The sequence below is a fragment of the Scyliorhinus canicula genome, chromosome 6, assembly GCF_902713615.1.
Source record: "Scyliorhinus canicula chromosome 6, sScyCan1.1, whole genome shotgun sequence".
Classification (NCBI taxonomy): domain Eukaryota; kingdom Metazoa; phylum Chordata; class Chondrichthyes; order Carcharhiniformes; family Scyliorhinidae; genus Scyliorhinus; species Scyliorhinus canicula.
This window is the reverse complement of record NC_052151.1, coordinates 20,856,243-20,871,152: the sequence shown is the minus strand read 5'-3', so window position 1 is coordinate 20,871,152 and position 14,910 is coordinate 20,856,243.

The following is a 14,910-nucleotide window of genomic DNA, read 5'->3' as shown; positions in this document are numbered from 1 at the left end:
TGGTCCGAAAGGAAGAGTGCTAGATTGGGGGAAGGCCAACCACACCAAAATTTGGCAGGAGCTGGGGAATGTGGATTGGGAGCAGCTGTTTGAAGGTAAATCCACATTTGATATGTGGGAGGCTTTTAAAGAGAGGTTGATTAGAGTACAGGACAGACGTGTCTCTGTGAAAATGAAGGATAGAAATGGCAAGATTAGGGAATCACGGATGACAGGTGAAATTGTGAGACTAGCTAAGAGGAAAAAGGAAGCATACATAAGGTCTAGGCGACTGAAGACATACGAAGCTTTGGAAGAATATCGAGAATGTAGGACCAATCTGAAATGAGGAATCAAGAGGATTAAAAGGGGTCATGAAATATCTTTAGCGAACAGAGTAAACGAAAATCCCAAAACCTTTTATTTATATATAAGGAGCAAGAGGGTAACTAGAGAAAGGGTTGGCCCACTCAAGGACAAAGAAGGAAAGTTATGCGTGGAGTCAGAGAAGATGGGTGAGATTCTTAACGAGTACTTTGCATCGGTATTCATCGAGGAGAGGGACATGACGGATGTTGAGGTTAGGGATAGATGTTTGATTACTCTAGGTCAAGTCGGCACAAAGAGGGAGGATGTTTTGGGTATTCTAAAAGGCATTAAGGTGGATAAGTCCCCAGGTCCAGATGGGATCTATCCCAGGTTACTGAGGGAAGTGAGAGAGGAAATAGCTGGGGCCTCAACAGATATCTTTGCAGTATCCTTGAACACGGGTAAGGTACCGGAGGACTGGCGAATTGCTAATGTTGTCCCCTTGTTTAAGAAGGGTAGCAAGGATAATCTGGGTAATTATAGACCGGTGAGCCTGACGTCAGTGGTAGGGAAGCTGCTGGAGAAGATACTTTGGGATAGGATCTATTCCCATTTGGAAGAAAATGGGCTTATCAGTGATAGGCGACATGGTTTTGTGCAGGGAAGGTCATGTCTTACCAACTTAATAGAATTCTTTGAGGAAGTGACAAAGTTGATTGATGAGGGAAGGGCTGTAGATGTCATATACATGGACTTCAGTCAGGCATTTGATAAGGTTCCCCATGGTAGGCTGATGGAGAAAGTGAAGTCTCATGGGGTCCAGGGTGTACTAGCTAGTTGGATAAAGAACTGGCTGGGCAACAAGAGACAGAGAGTAGTAGTGGAAGGGAGTTTCTCAAAATGGAGAACTGTGACCAGTGGTGTTCCACAGGGATCCGTGCTGGGACCACTGTTGTTTGTGATATACATAAATGATCTGGAGGAAGGTATAGGTAGTCTGATTAGCAAGTTTTCAGATGACATTAAGATTGGTGGAGTAGCAGATAGTGAAGGGGACTATCAGAGAATGCAGCAGAATATAGATACATTGGAGAGTTGGGCGGAGAAATGGCAGTTGGAGTTCAATCCGGGCAAATGCGAGGTGATGCATTTTGGAAGAAATGAGATGAAAATAGCTCATTGCCACAAGTAGGCTTCAAATGAAGTTACTGTGAAAAGCCCCTAGTCGCCACATTCCGGCGCCTGTTCAGGGAGGCTGGTATGGGAATTCAAGATCCAATTTAAGAGTGAACTATACGGTAAATGTAAAAGCCCTGTGGAAAATTGATGTACAGAGAGATAGAACATAGAACAGTACAGCACAGGCCCTTTGGCCCTCGATGTTGTGCCAAGCAATGATCACCCTACTTAAACCCACGTAACCCGTATACCCGTAACCCAACAATCCCCCCATTAACCTTACACTGCGGGCAATTTAGCATGGCCAATCCACCTAACCCGCACATATTTGGACTGTGGGAGGAAACCAGAGCACCCGGAGGAAAACCCACGCACACACGGGGAGGACGTGCAGACTCCACACAGACAGTGACCCAGCCGGGAATCGAACCGGGGACCCTGGAGCTGTGAAGCATTGATGCTAACCACCATGCTACCGTGAGGATCTGGGTGTTCAGGTCCATTGTACCCTGAAGGTGGCTGCGCAGGTCGATGGAGTGGTCAAGAAGGCATACGGCATGCTTTCCTTCATCGGGAGGGGTATTGAGTACAAGAGTTGGCACGTCATGTTACAGTTGTATAATTATGTGGAGATGCTGGCGTTGGACTGGGGTGAGCACAGTAAGAAGTCTTACAACACCAGGTTAAAGTCCACCAGGTTTGTTTCAAACACGAGCTTTTGGAGCACTGCTCCTTCAACACTTGGAACACTTCAGCAGTCAAGGGCATTCAGCCTCTGATCTCCGGGTAAGCGTTCTCCAAGGCGGCCTTCAGGACATATGACAACGCAGAATTGCCGAGCAGAAACTTATAGCTAAGTTCCGCACGCATGAGTGCGGCCTCAACCGGGATCTTGGATTCATGTCGCATTACATCCACCCCCCACCATCTGGCCTGGGCTTGCGAAATCCTACCAACTGTCCTGGCTTGAGACAATTCACACCTCTTTAACCTGGGATCATCCCCTATCTCTGGATCTGTAACGATTTGATTACCCGCAAATGCTCGCATTCCAAGCATTGTCTGGCATCTCTGACATTGTCTATATAAATATTTCTGGAACATACCTCTCCATTCACCTGAGGAAGGAGCAGTGCTCCGAAAGCTCGTGTTTGAAACAAGCCTGTTGGACTTTAACCTGGTGTTGTAAGACTTCTTACAGTTGTATAAGACTTTGGTTCGGCCACATTTGGAATACTGCGTACAGTTCTGGTCGCCACATTACCAAAAGGATGTGGATGCTTTGGAGAAGATGCAGAGGAGGTTCACCAGGATGTTGCCTGGTATGGAGGGCGCTAGCTATGAAGAAAGGTTGAGTAGATCTGGATTATTTTCATTAGAAAGATGGAGGTTGAGGGGGGACCTCATTGAGGTCGACAAAATCATGAAAGGTATGGACAGGGTGGATAGCAAGAAGCTTTTTCCCTGAGTGGGGTACTCAATCACTTGGGGTCACAAATTCAACGTAAGAGGGGAAAAGTTTAAGGGAGATATGCATGGAAAGTTCTTTATGCAGAGGGTGGTGGGAGCCTGGCACGAATTGCCGGCGGAGGTGGTAAGAGGTGGGCACGATAGCATCATTTGAAAATGAAATGAAAATTGCTTATTGTCGCGAGTAGGCTTCAATTAAGTTACTGTGAAAAGCCCCTAGTCACAACATTACGCCGCCTGTTCAGGGAGGCTGGTACAGGAATTGAACCGTGCTGCTGGCCTGCCTTGGTCTGCTTTAAAAGCCAGTGATTTAGCTCAGTGTGTTAACCAGCCCCTATCATTATTTAAGATGTATCTAGACAGATACATAAATGGGCAGGGAGCAGAGGGATACAGATCCTTAGAAAATAGGCGACAGTTTTAGATAGAGGATCTGGATCGCCGCAGGCTTGGAGGGCCGAAGGGCCTGTTCCTGTGCTGTAATTTTTCTTTGTTCTTTGTTCTTTGGCACCGCACCTGGACCGATTCTGCTGCTGTTGAGGGACCTGCACCGGCACCACGTGGAACACAATCGATCCCAATGGGAAACGGTGCCGGATTCACTGGGCCCGTGATTGACACTCAGGAAGCTGACAAGTTGCAGCCGCAGATGCACACTGCACTCCCCACACACACCATCCCAGCCAACAAAGTGGCAGTAAGACGCACGGCCCAATGATTTATGCACACCAAGCTGGAAACCCTCCCGGGCGTCATGGAGGAGACACGGATCACCCTGTATCCCAGCCCTGGAAGGAGGTGCCAACTGCTGCCATTCACTGTGCCTGGGCACAAGGGCAGAGGTGGTCAGCGCCGTAGGCAACTCTGTCCGGACCGGCCAGCAGTGTCGGAAAAACCACATAACCTCCTCAGGGTCTCCAGGGTGAGTAGGTAGAACTGTTACCCTGGCACTGACCCGTGTTCCACACACCCGTAACCCCACTACCCCCAACCCAGAGTGCCGCAGAATCACCATCCTGCACCAGATCCTGGAACCCACGCCGGGCTCCAGAGCCCATCGCCGGGTGCCCTGGCCACTGAGGCCACCAGCTACCCACTCCCTGGGCTTCATGTGTCTGTCTGTCTAACACCGTCATTTTCTGTTTGCCCCCCCCCCCCAGCCCCAAGGAGAAGGCCGCCCATAGTTGTCAGGAGCGGAGACAACTGGAAGGGGACAGCCAGACCTGCAGCCCCTGCCCCTGGCGGATGTTGTGGGCTGAACAAGGCCAATGCCATGCCACCGGGACACCTGAGCATCAGACCCATCCAGACCAGGTCGCCCCATAAGATGGCCGCTAACAGGGACCCAGGTCGCAGGGCGGGAATTGCTCCAGCACATAGTCCCTCTGCTGCGCGATGTAGTGGAGGACGCAGCAGGCCACCACAATACGGGTGACCCTCTGAGCGTCATACTGGAGGACTCTGCAGAGCGGTCCAGGCACCTGAAGCATACCTTCAGGAGGCTGAACACCATTCGATGACGCACGAGGCCGCTGTATGGGTGTCCTTGTATCGGGTCTCCGCATCAGTCTGTGGCCACTGGATAGGTGTCATCAGCTACGGCCGCAGTGGATAACCCTTGTCTCCCAGGAGCCAAGCTCCCAGCCAAGGGGGCCGGTCCATTTCAGTTTGTGTAGAGCAGCCTGTCATCAGCAGGAATGCCACCGTGCAGCGACCAGCAGGAAGGCCACCATGCAGCGACCAGCAGGAAGGCCACCATGCAGCGACCAGCAGGAAGGCCACCATGCAACGACCAGCAGGAATGCCACCATGCAGCGACCAGCAGGAAGGTCACTGTGCAGCGACCAGCAGGAATGCCACCATGCAGCGACAGCAGGAAGGCCACCATGCAGCGACAGCAGGAAGGCCACCATGTAGCGACCTGCAGGAAGGCCAACATGCAGCGACCAGCGGGAAGGTCACCTTGCAGCAACCAGCAGGAAGGCCACCATGCAGCAACCAGCAGGAAGGCCACCATGCAGAGACCAGCAGGAAGGCCACCATGCAGCGACCAGCAGGAAGGCCACCATGAAGCGACCAGCAGGAAGGCCACCTTCTGCCGACCAGCAGGAAGGCCACCATGCAGCGACAGCAGGTAGGACACCATGCAGCGACCAGCAGGAAGGCCACCATGCAGCGACCAGCAGGAAGGTCACCATGCAGCGACCAGCAGGAAGGCCACCATGCAGCGACCAGCAGGTAGGTCACCATGCAGCGAATATCAGGAAGGCCACCATGCAGCGATCAGCAGGTAGGCCACTGTGCAGCGACCAGCAGGTAGGCCACCATGCAGCGACCAGCAGGAAGGCCACCATGCAGCGACCAGCAGGAAGGCCACCATGCAGCGACCAGCAGGAAGGCCACCATGTAGCGACCAGCAGGAAGGCCACCATACAGTGACCAGCAGGAAGGCCACCATGCAGTGACTATCAGGAAGGCCACCATGCAGCGACCAGCAGGAAGGCCACCATACAGCGACCAGCAGGAAGGCCACCATGCAGCGACCAGCAGGAAGGCCACCTTGCAGCGACCAGCAGGAAGGCCACAATGCAGCGACCAGCAGGAAGGCCACCATACAGCGACCAGCAGGAAGGCCACCATGCAGCGACCAGCAGGAAGGCCACCTTGCAGCGACCAGCAGGAAGGCCACAATGCAGCGACCAGCAGGAAGGCCACCATGCAGCGACCAGCAGGAAGGCCACCATGCAGCGACCAGCGGGAAGGTCATCTTGCAGCGACCAGCAGGAAGGCCACCATGCAGCGACCAGCAGGAAGGCCACCATGCAGATACCAGCAGGAAGGCCACCTTGTGCCGAGCAGCAGGAAGGCCACCATGCAGCGACCAGCAGGAAGGCCACCTTGCAGCGACCAGCAGGAAGGTCACCATGCAGCGACCAGCAGGAAGGCCACCATGCAGCGACCAGCAGGATGGCCACCATGCAGCGACCAGCAGGAAGGCCACCATGCAGCGACCAGCAGGAAGGGCACCATGCAGCAACCAGCAGGAAGGCCACCATGCAGCGACCAGCAGGAAGGCCACCATGCAGCGACCAGCAGGAAGGCCACCATGCAGCGACCAGCAGGAAGGGCACCATGCAGCGACCAGCAGGAAGGCCACCATGCAGCGACCAGCAGGAAGGCCACCATGCAGCGACCAGCAGGAAGGCCACCATGCAGCGACCAGCAGGAAGGGCACCATGCAGCGACCAGCAGGAAGGCACCATGCAGCGACCAGCAGGAAGGACACCATGCAGCGACCAGCAGGAAGGCCACCATGCAGCGACCAGCAGGAAGGGCACCATGCAGCGACCAGCAGGAAGGCCACCATGCAGCGACCAACAGGAAGGCCACCATGCAGCGATCAGCAGGTAGGCCACCTTGTGCTGACCAGCAGGAAGGCCACTTAGCAGCGACCAGCAACCTTGGCCATCCAGTCACACCTTTCCACTCCACACCCAGGTCCCTCCTGTCACACTGCCCCACCCACACCCAGGCCCCTCCTGTCACACCTTCCCACTCCGCACCCAGGGCACTCCTGTCACACTGCCCCACCCACACCCAGGCCCCTCCTGTCACACTGCCCCACCCACACCCAGGCCCCTCCTGTCACACCTTCCCACTCCGCACCCAGGGCACTCCTGTCACACTGCCCCACCCACACCCAGGCCCCTCCTGTCACACCTTCCTACCCCACACCCAGGGCACTCCTCTCACACCTTCCTACCCCACACCCAGGGCACTCCTCTCACACCTTCCCACCCACACCCAGGGCACTCCTGTCACACCTTCCCACCCCACACCCGGGCCTCTCCTGTCACACCTTCCCACCCCACACCCAGTCCGCTCCTGTCACACTGCCCCACTCCACACCCGGGCCTCTCCTGTCACACTGCCCCACCCCTCACCCAGGCCACTCCTGTCACACCTTCCCACCCCACACCCAGGGCCCTCCTGTACCGCCTTCCCACCCACACACAGGGCCCTCCTGTTACACCTTCCCACCCACACACAGGGCCCTCCTGTCACACCTTCCCACCCCACACCCAGGGCCCCTTCTGTCACACCATCCCACCCCACACCCAGGGCCCTCCTGTCACACCTTCCCACCCCACACCCAGGCCCCTCCTGTTACACCTTCCCACCCACACCCAGGCCCCTCCTGTCACACCTTCCCACCCCACACCCAGGCCCCTCCTGTTACACCTTACCATCCCACACACAGGGCCCTCCTGTCACAGCTTCCCATCCCACACACAGGGCCCCTCCTGTTACACCTTTCCACCCCACACCCAGGGCCCCTCCTGTCACTCCATCCCACCCCACACCAAGGGCCCCCCTGTCACACCTTCCCACCCCACACCCAGGGCCCCTCCTGTCACACAGCCCCACTCACACCCAGGGCCCAACTGTCCCAATTTCCCACTCCACAGCCAGGGCCCTCCTGTCACACCGCCCCACACCACACCCAGGCCCCTCCTGTCACCTTCCCACCCCACACCCAGGCCCCTCCTGTCACTCCTTCCCACCCCACACCCAGGCCCCTCCTGTCACTCCTTCCCACACCACACCCAGGCCCCTCCTGTCACTCCTTCCCACCCCACACCCAGGCCCCTCCTGTTACACCTTTCCACACACAACCAGGCCCATCCTGTCACACCTTCCCACCCCACACCCAGGCCCCTCCTGTCACACCTTTCCACCCCACACCCAGGGCCCTCCTGTCACATTGCCCCACCCCACACCCAGGACCCTCCTGTCACACCTTCCCACCCGACACCCAGGCCCCTCCTGTCACACCTTCCCACCCCACACCCAGGGCACTCCTGTCACACTGCCCCACTTCACACCCGTGCCCCTCCTGTCACACCTTCCCAGCCCACACCCAGGGCCCTCCTGTCACACCTTCCCACTCCACACCCAGGCCCCTCCTGTCACACTGCCCCACCCCACACACTGGCCCCTCCTGTCACACCTTCCCACCCCACACCCAGGCCCCTCCTGTCACAACTTCCCACCCCACACCCGGGCCCCTCCTGTCACACATTCCCACCCCACACCCAGGCCCCTCCTGTAACACTGCCCCACCCCACAACCAGGCCCCTCCTGTCACATCTTCCCACTCCACACCATGGCCCCTCCTCTCACACCATTCCACCTCACTCCCAGGGCCCTCCTGTCACACCGTCCCACCCCACACCCAGGCCCCTCCTGTCACACCGGCCCCCCCCACACCAAGGGCCCTCCTGTCACACTGCCCCACCCCAAACCCAGGCCCCTCCTGTCACACATTCCCACCCCACACCCAGGGACCTCCTGTCACACCTTCCCACCCCACACCCAGGGCCGTCCTGTTACACCTTCCCACCCCACACCCAGGGCCCTCCTGTAACACTGCCCCACCCACACCCAGGGCCGTCTTGTCACACCTTCCCACCCCACACCCAGGGCCCTCCTGTCACACATTCCTACCCCACACCCAGGGACCTCCTGTCACACCTTCCCACCCCACACCCAGGGCCGTCCTGTCACACTGCCCCACCCCACACCCAGGGCCCTCCTGTCACACCTTCCCACCCCACACCCAGGCCCCTCCTGTAACACTTCCCCACCCCACACCCAGGCCCCTCCTGTCACACTGCCCCACCCCACACCCAGGACCCTCCTGTCACACTGCTCCACACCAAACCCAGGGCCCTCCTGTCACACTGCTCCACACCAAACCCAGGGCCCTCCTGTCACACTGCTCCACACCAAACCCAGGGCCCTCCTGTCACACTGCTCCACACCAAACCCAGGGCCCTCCTGTCACACTTCCCCACTGCACACCCACTCCCCTCCTGTCCCACCTTCAAACCACTCACCCAGGGCCCTCCTGTCACACCTTCCCACCCCACACCCAGGGACCTCCTGTCACACCTTCCTACCCCACACCCAGGGCCCTCCTGTCCCACCGTCCCGCCCCACACCCAGGCCCCTCCTGTCACACTGCCCCACCCCACACCCAGGGACCTCCTGTCACACCTTCCTACCCCACACCCAGGGCCCTCCTGTCCCACCGTCCCTCCCCACACCCAGGTCCCTCCTGTCCCACCTTCCCTCCCCACACCCAGGGCCCTCCTGTCACACTGCCCCACCCCAAACCCAGGGCCCTCCTGTCACACTGCCCCACCCCACACCAAGGGCCCTCCTGTCCCACCGTCCCGCCCCACTCCCAGGCCCCTCCTGTCACACTGCCCCACCCCACACCCAGGGACCTCCTGTCACACCTTCCTACCCCACACCCAGGGCCCTCCTGTCCCACCGTCCCTCCCCACACCCAGGTCCCTCCTGTCCCACCTTCCCTCCCCACACCCAGGGCCCTCCTGTCACACTGCCCCACCCCAAACCCAGGGCCCTCCTGTCACACTGCCCCACCCCACACCAAGGGCCCTCCTGTCACACCTTCTCACCCCACACCCAGGCCTATCCTTTATCACCGCTCCACTCCCAGGCCTCTCCTTTATCACCGCTCCACTCCCAGGCCTCTCCTTTATCACCGCTCCAAGCCCAGGCCTCTCCTTTCACACTGCTCAACTCCCTGGATTCATATTTCATCTGGCTCCACTCCACTAGAATTCAAGACCGGCAAATACCTGTGAGGACAAAAGACAAGTGTGCCAAGTGTAGGGAACGCTCAATAACGAGGGACATTATGAATCTTATCAGAAATAAAAAAGAAGCATTCGTAAATGTCTAAAAGGCTCAGGACAGATGACGTGCTTGAAGAATATAAAGCAAGTAAAAAGGAACTTAAGGTAGGAGTTAGGAAGGCTAAAAGGGGTCATGAAATGTTGTTGGCAAACAGGATTAAGGAAAATCCTCAGGCATTTTTTACATATGTAAAGAACAAGAGGGTAGCCAGAGAAAGGATTGGTTCATTGAAGGATATTGGAGATAATGTCTGTCTGGAACCAGAGGAAGTGGGCAACATACCAAATGAATACTTTGCCTCAGTATTCACCAAAGAGTAGGACTTGGTGGATAAGGAGTACAGGGTAGAGTGTGTGGATATTCTGAGTCATGTTGATGTTAATAAAGAGGAGGTATTGAGTATCTTAAAAAGCATTAAAGTAGATAGGTCCCCAGGGCCTTATGGGATCTACCCCAGAATACTGAGGGAAGCAAGGGAGGAAATTGTTGGGGCCTTGACAGCAATCTTTGTAATTCTCATTGGCTACAGGTGAAGTTCCAGAGAAGTGGAGAGTAGCCAATGTTGTTCCATTGTTTAAGAAGGGCAGAAGGGATAATGCAGATGCCGGAATGTGGTCACGAGGGACTTTTCACAGTAACTTCATTGAAGCCTACTTGTATCTATCAGCGATTATTATTATAACCCAGGAAATGATAGGCCAGTGAGCCTGATGTCAGTCGGAGGGAAATTATTGTGAAAGGTTCTGAGAGATCGGATTTACTCATATTTGGAAACAAATGGACTTATTAGTGATAGACAGCATGGTTTTGTGAAGTGGAGGGCATGCCTCACTAATTTGATTGAGTTTTTTGAGGAATTGGCAAAGATGATAGATGAGGGAAAGGCAGTAGATGTTGTATACATGGACTTCAATAAGGCCTTTGACAAAGTACCTCATGGTAGACTGGCACAAAAGGTGAAGTCACATGGGATCAGAGGAGAGCTGGCAAGTTGGGTACAGAACTGGCTTGGGCACAGAAGACAGAGGGTAGCAGTAGAAGGCTGCATTTCCGAATGGAAGGATGTGACTAACGGTGTTCCAAGTGGGATCAGTTCTGGGGCATTTGTTGTTCGTGGTGTATATAAATGATTTGGAAGAAAATGCAGCTGGTCTGATTAGTAAGTTCACAGATAGAACATAGAACGATACAGCGCAGTACAGGCCCTTTGGCCCTCGATGTTGCGCCGACATGGAAAAAACTAAAGGCCATCTAACCTACACTATGCCCTTATCATCCATATGCTTATCCAATAAACTTTTAAATGCCCTCAATGTTGGCGAGTTCACTACTATTGCAGGTAGGGCATTCCATGGCCTCACCACTCTGCGTAAAAAACCCACCTCTGACCTCTGTCCTATATCTATTACCCCTCAATTTAAGGCTATGTCCCCTTGTGCTTGCCACCTCCATCCGCGGGAGAAGGCTCTCGCTGTCCACCCTATCTAACCCTCTGATCATTTTGTATGCCTCTATTAGGTCACCTCTTAACCTACTTCTCTCTAACGAAAACAGCCTCAAGTCCATCAGCCTTTCCTCATAAGATTTTCCCTCCATACCAGGCAACATCCTGGTAAATCTCTTCTTCACCCGTTCCAAAGCTTCCACGTCCTTCCTATAATGAGGCGACCAGAACTGTACGCAATACTCCAAATGCGGCCGGACTTGAGTTTTGTACAACTGCAACATGACCTCATGGCTCCGGAACTCAATCCCTCTACCAATAAAGGCCATCACACCATAGGCCTTCTTCATCACCCCATCAACCTGGGTGGCAACTTTCAGGGATCTATGTACATGGACACCGAGATCCCTCTGCTCATCCACACTACCAAGAATTTAACCATTAGCCAAATATTTCTCATTCCTGTTATTCTTTCCAAAGTGAATCACCTCACACTTCTCCACATTGAACTCCATTTGCCACCTCTCAGCCCAGCTCTGCAGCTTATCTATGTCCCTCTGTAACCTGCAACATCCTTCCGCACTGTCTGCAACTCCACCGGCTTTAGTGTCGTCTGCAAATTTACTCACCCATCCTTCTGCGCCCTCCTCTAGGTCATTTATAAAAATGACAAACAGCAACCGCCCCAGAACAGATCCTTGTGGTACGCCACTCGTAACTAAACTCCATTCTGAACATTTCCCATCAACCACCACTCTCTGTCTTCTTTCAACGAGCCAATTTCTGATCCACATCTCTAAATCACCCTCAATCCCCAGCCTCCGTATTTTCTGCAATAGCCGACCGTGGGGAACCTTATCAAATGCTTTACTGAAATCCATATACACCACATCAACTGCTCTACCCTCGTCCACCTGTTTAGTCACCTTCTCAAAGAACTCGATAAGGTTTGTGAGGCATGACCCACCCTTCACAAAACCATGCTGACTATCCCTAATCATATTATTCCTATCTAGATGATTATAAATCGTATCTTTTATAATCCTCTCCAAGACTTTACCCACCACAGACGTTAGGCTCACCGGCTTATAGTTACCGGGGTTATCTCTACTCCCCTTCTTGAACAAAGGGACCACATTTGCTATCCTCCAGACCTTTGGCACTATTCCTGTAGCCAATGATGACTTAAAAATCAAAGCCAAAGGCTCAGCAATCTCTTCCCTGGCTTCCCAGAGAATCCTAGGATAAATCCCATCCGGCCCCGGGGACTTATCTATTTTCACCTTGTCCAGAATTGCCAACACTTCTTCCCTACGCACCTCAATGCCATCTATTCTAATAGCCTGGGTCTCAGCATTCTCCTCCACAATATTATCTTTTTCTTGAGTGAATACTGACGAAAAGTATTCATTTAGTATCTCGCTTATCTCCTCAGCCTCCACACACAACTTCCCACCACTGTCCTTGACTGGCCCTACTCTTACCCTAGCCATTCTTTTATTCCTGACATACCTATAGAAAGCTTTTGGGTTTTCCGTGATCCTACCTGCCAAAGACTTCTCATGTCCCCTCCTTGCTCGTCTTAGCTCTCTCTTTAGATCCTTCCTCGCTTCCCTGTAACTATCAAGCGTCCCAACTGAAACCACGCCTCCTCTTAACAAGAGATTCCACTTCTTTGGTAAATCACGGTTCCCTCGCTCTACCCTTTCCTCCCTGTCTGACTGGTACGTATTGATCAAGAACACGCAATAGCTGTTCCTTGAACAAGCTCCACATATCCAGTGTGCCCGACCCTTGCAGTCTACTTCTCCAAACTACACATCCTAAGTCATGTCTAATGGCATCATAATTGCCCTTCCCCCAGCTATAACTCTTGCCCTGCGGGGTATACTTATCCCTTTCCATCACTAATGTAAAGGTCACCGAATTGTGGTCACTGTCTCCAAAGTGTTCACCTACCTCCAGATCTAACACCTGCCCTAGTTCATTACTCAAAACCAAATCCAAAGTGGCCTCACCTCTTGTTGGCCTGTCAACATATTGTGTCAGAAAACCCTCCTGCACACATTGTACAAAGAACGACCCATCCAATGTACTCGAACTATATCTTTTCCAGTCAATATTAGGAAAGTTAAAGTCTCCCATAACAACTACCCTGTTACTTTCACTCTTTTCCAGAATCATCTTCGCCATCCTTTCCTCTACATCTCTAGAACTATTAGGTGGCCTATAGAAAACTCCCAGCAGTGTGACCTCTCCATTCCTGTTTCTAACCTCAGCCCATACTACCTCGGAAGAAGAGTCCCCGTCTTGCATCCTTTCTTCCACCGTAATACTGTCCTTGACTAGCAGCACCACACCTCCCCCTCTTTTGCCCCCTTCTCTGACCTTACTAAAACATGACACAAAAATTGTTGGAGTTGGGGATAGTGAAGAGAATTGTCAGAGGACACAGCAAGATATAAAGTGATTGGAGTCATGGGTGGAGAAATGGCAAATGGAGTTTAATCCGGATAAGTGTGAGGTAATGCATTTTGGAAGGTCCAATGCATGTAAGAATTACACAGTAAATGGTGGAACTCTTGTGAGTACTGACAGGCAGAGAGATGTGGACGTGCATGTCCAGCGATCACTGAAAGTGACAACATACACGGATAAGGTGGTCCAGAAGGCAGAAGGCATGCTGGCCTTCGTCGGTCGGGGCATTAAATATAAAATTGGCAAGTCATGTTGCAGCTGTACAGGACCTTAGTTTGGCCTCATTTGGAATATTGTGGACAATTCTGGTCGACACACTACCAGAAGCATGTGGATGCTTTGGAGAGGGTACAGAAGCGGTTTACTAGGATGTTGCCTGGTATGGAGGGCATTAGCTGTGAGGAGAGGTTAGATATGCAAGAGAGGAAATTGCTGAAACCTTGACAGAAATCTTTGGATCCTTACTGTCTTCAGGTGATCTCCCGGAGGACTGGAGAATAGCCAATGTTGTTCCTTTGTTTAAGAAGGGTAGCAAGGATAATCCAGGGAACTACAGGCTGGTGAACCTTACGTCAGTGGTAGGATAATTACTGGAGAGAATTCTTCGAGACAGGATCTACTCCTATTTGGAAGCAAATGGACGTATTAGCGAGAGGCAGCATGGTTTTGTAAAGGGGAGGTGGTGTCTCACTAACTTGATAGAGTTTTTCGAGGAGGTCACAAAAATGATTGATGCAGGTAGAGCAGTGGATGTTGTCTATCTGGACTTCAGTAAGGCCTTTGACAAGGTCGCACACGGCAGACTGGTACAAAAGGTGAAGTCACACGGGATCAGGGGTGAGCTGGCAAGATGGATACAGAACTGGTTAGGTCATAAAAGGCAGAGAGAAGCAATGGAAGGGTGCTTTTCTAATTGAAGGGCTGTGACTAGTGGTGTTCTGCAGGGATCAGTGTTGGTACCTTTGCTGTTCGTAGTATATATAAATAATTAGCAGGAAAATGGTCTGATTAGTAAGTTTGCGGACGACACAATGGTTGGTGGAATTGTGGAGAGCGATGAGGACTGTCAGAAGATACAGCAGGATTTAGATCATCTGGAGACTTGGGCGGTGAGATGGCAGATGGAGTTTAATGTGGACAAATGTGAGGTAATGCATTTTGGGAGGTCTAATACAGGTAGGGAATATACAGTAAATGGTAGAACCCTCAAGAGTATTGAAAGTCAGAGAGATATAGGTGTACAGGTCCACAAGTCACTGAAAGGGGCAACACAGGTGGAGAAGGTAGTCAAGAAGGCATTCGGCATGCTTGCCTTCATTGGC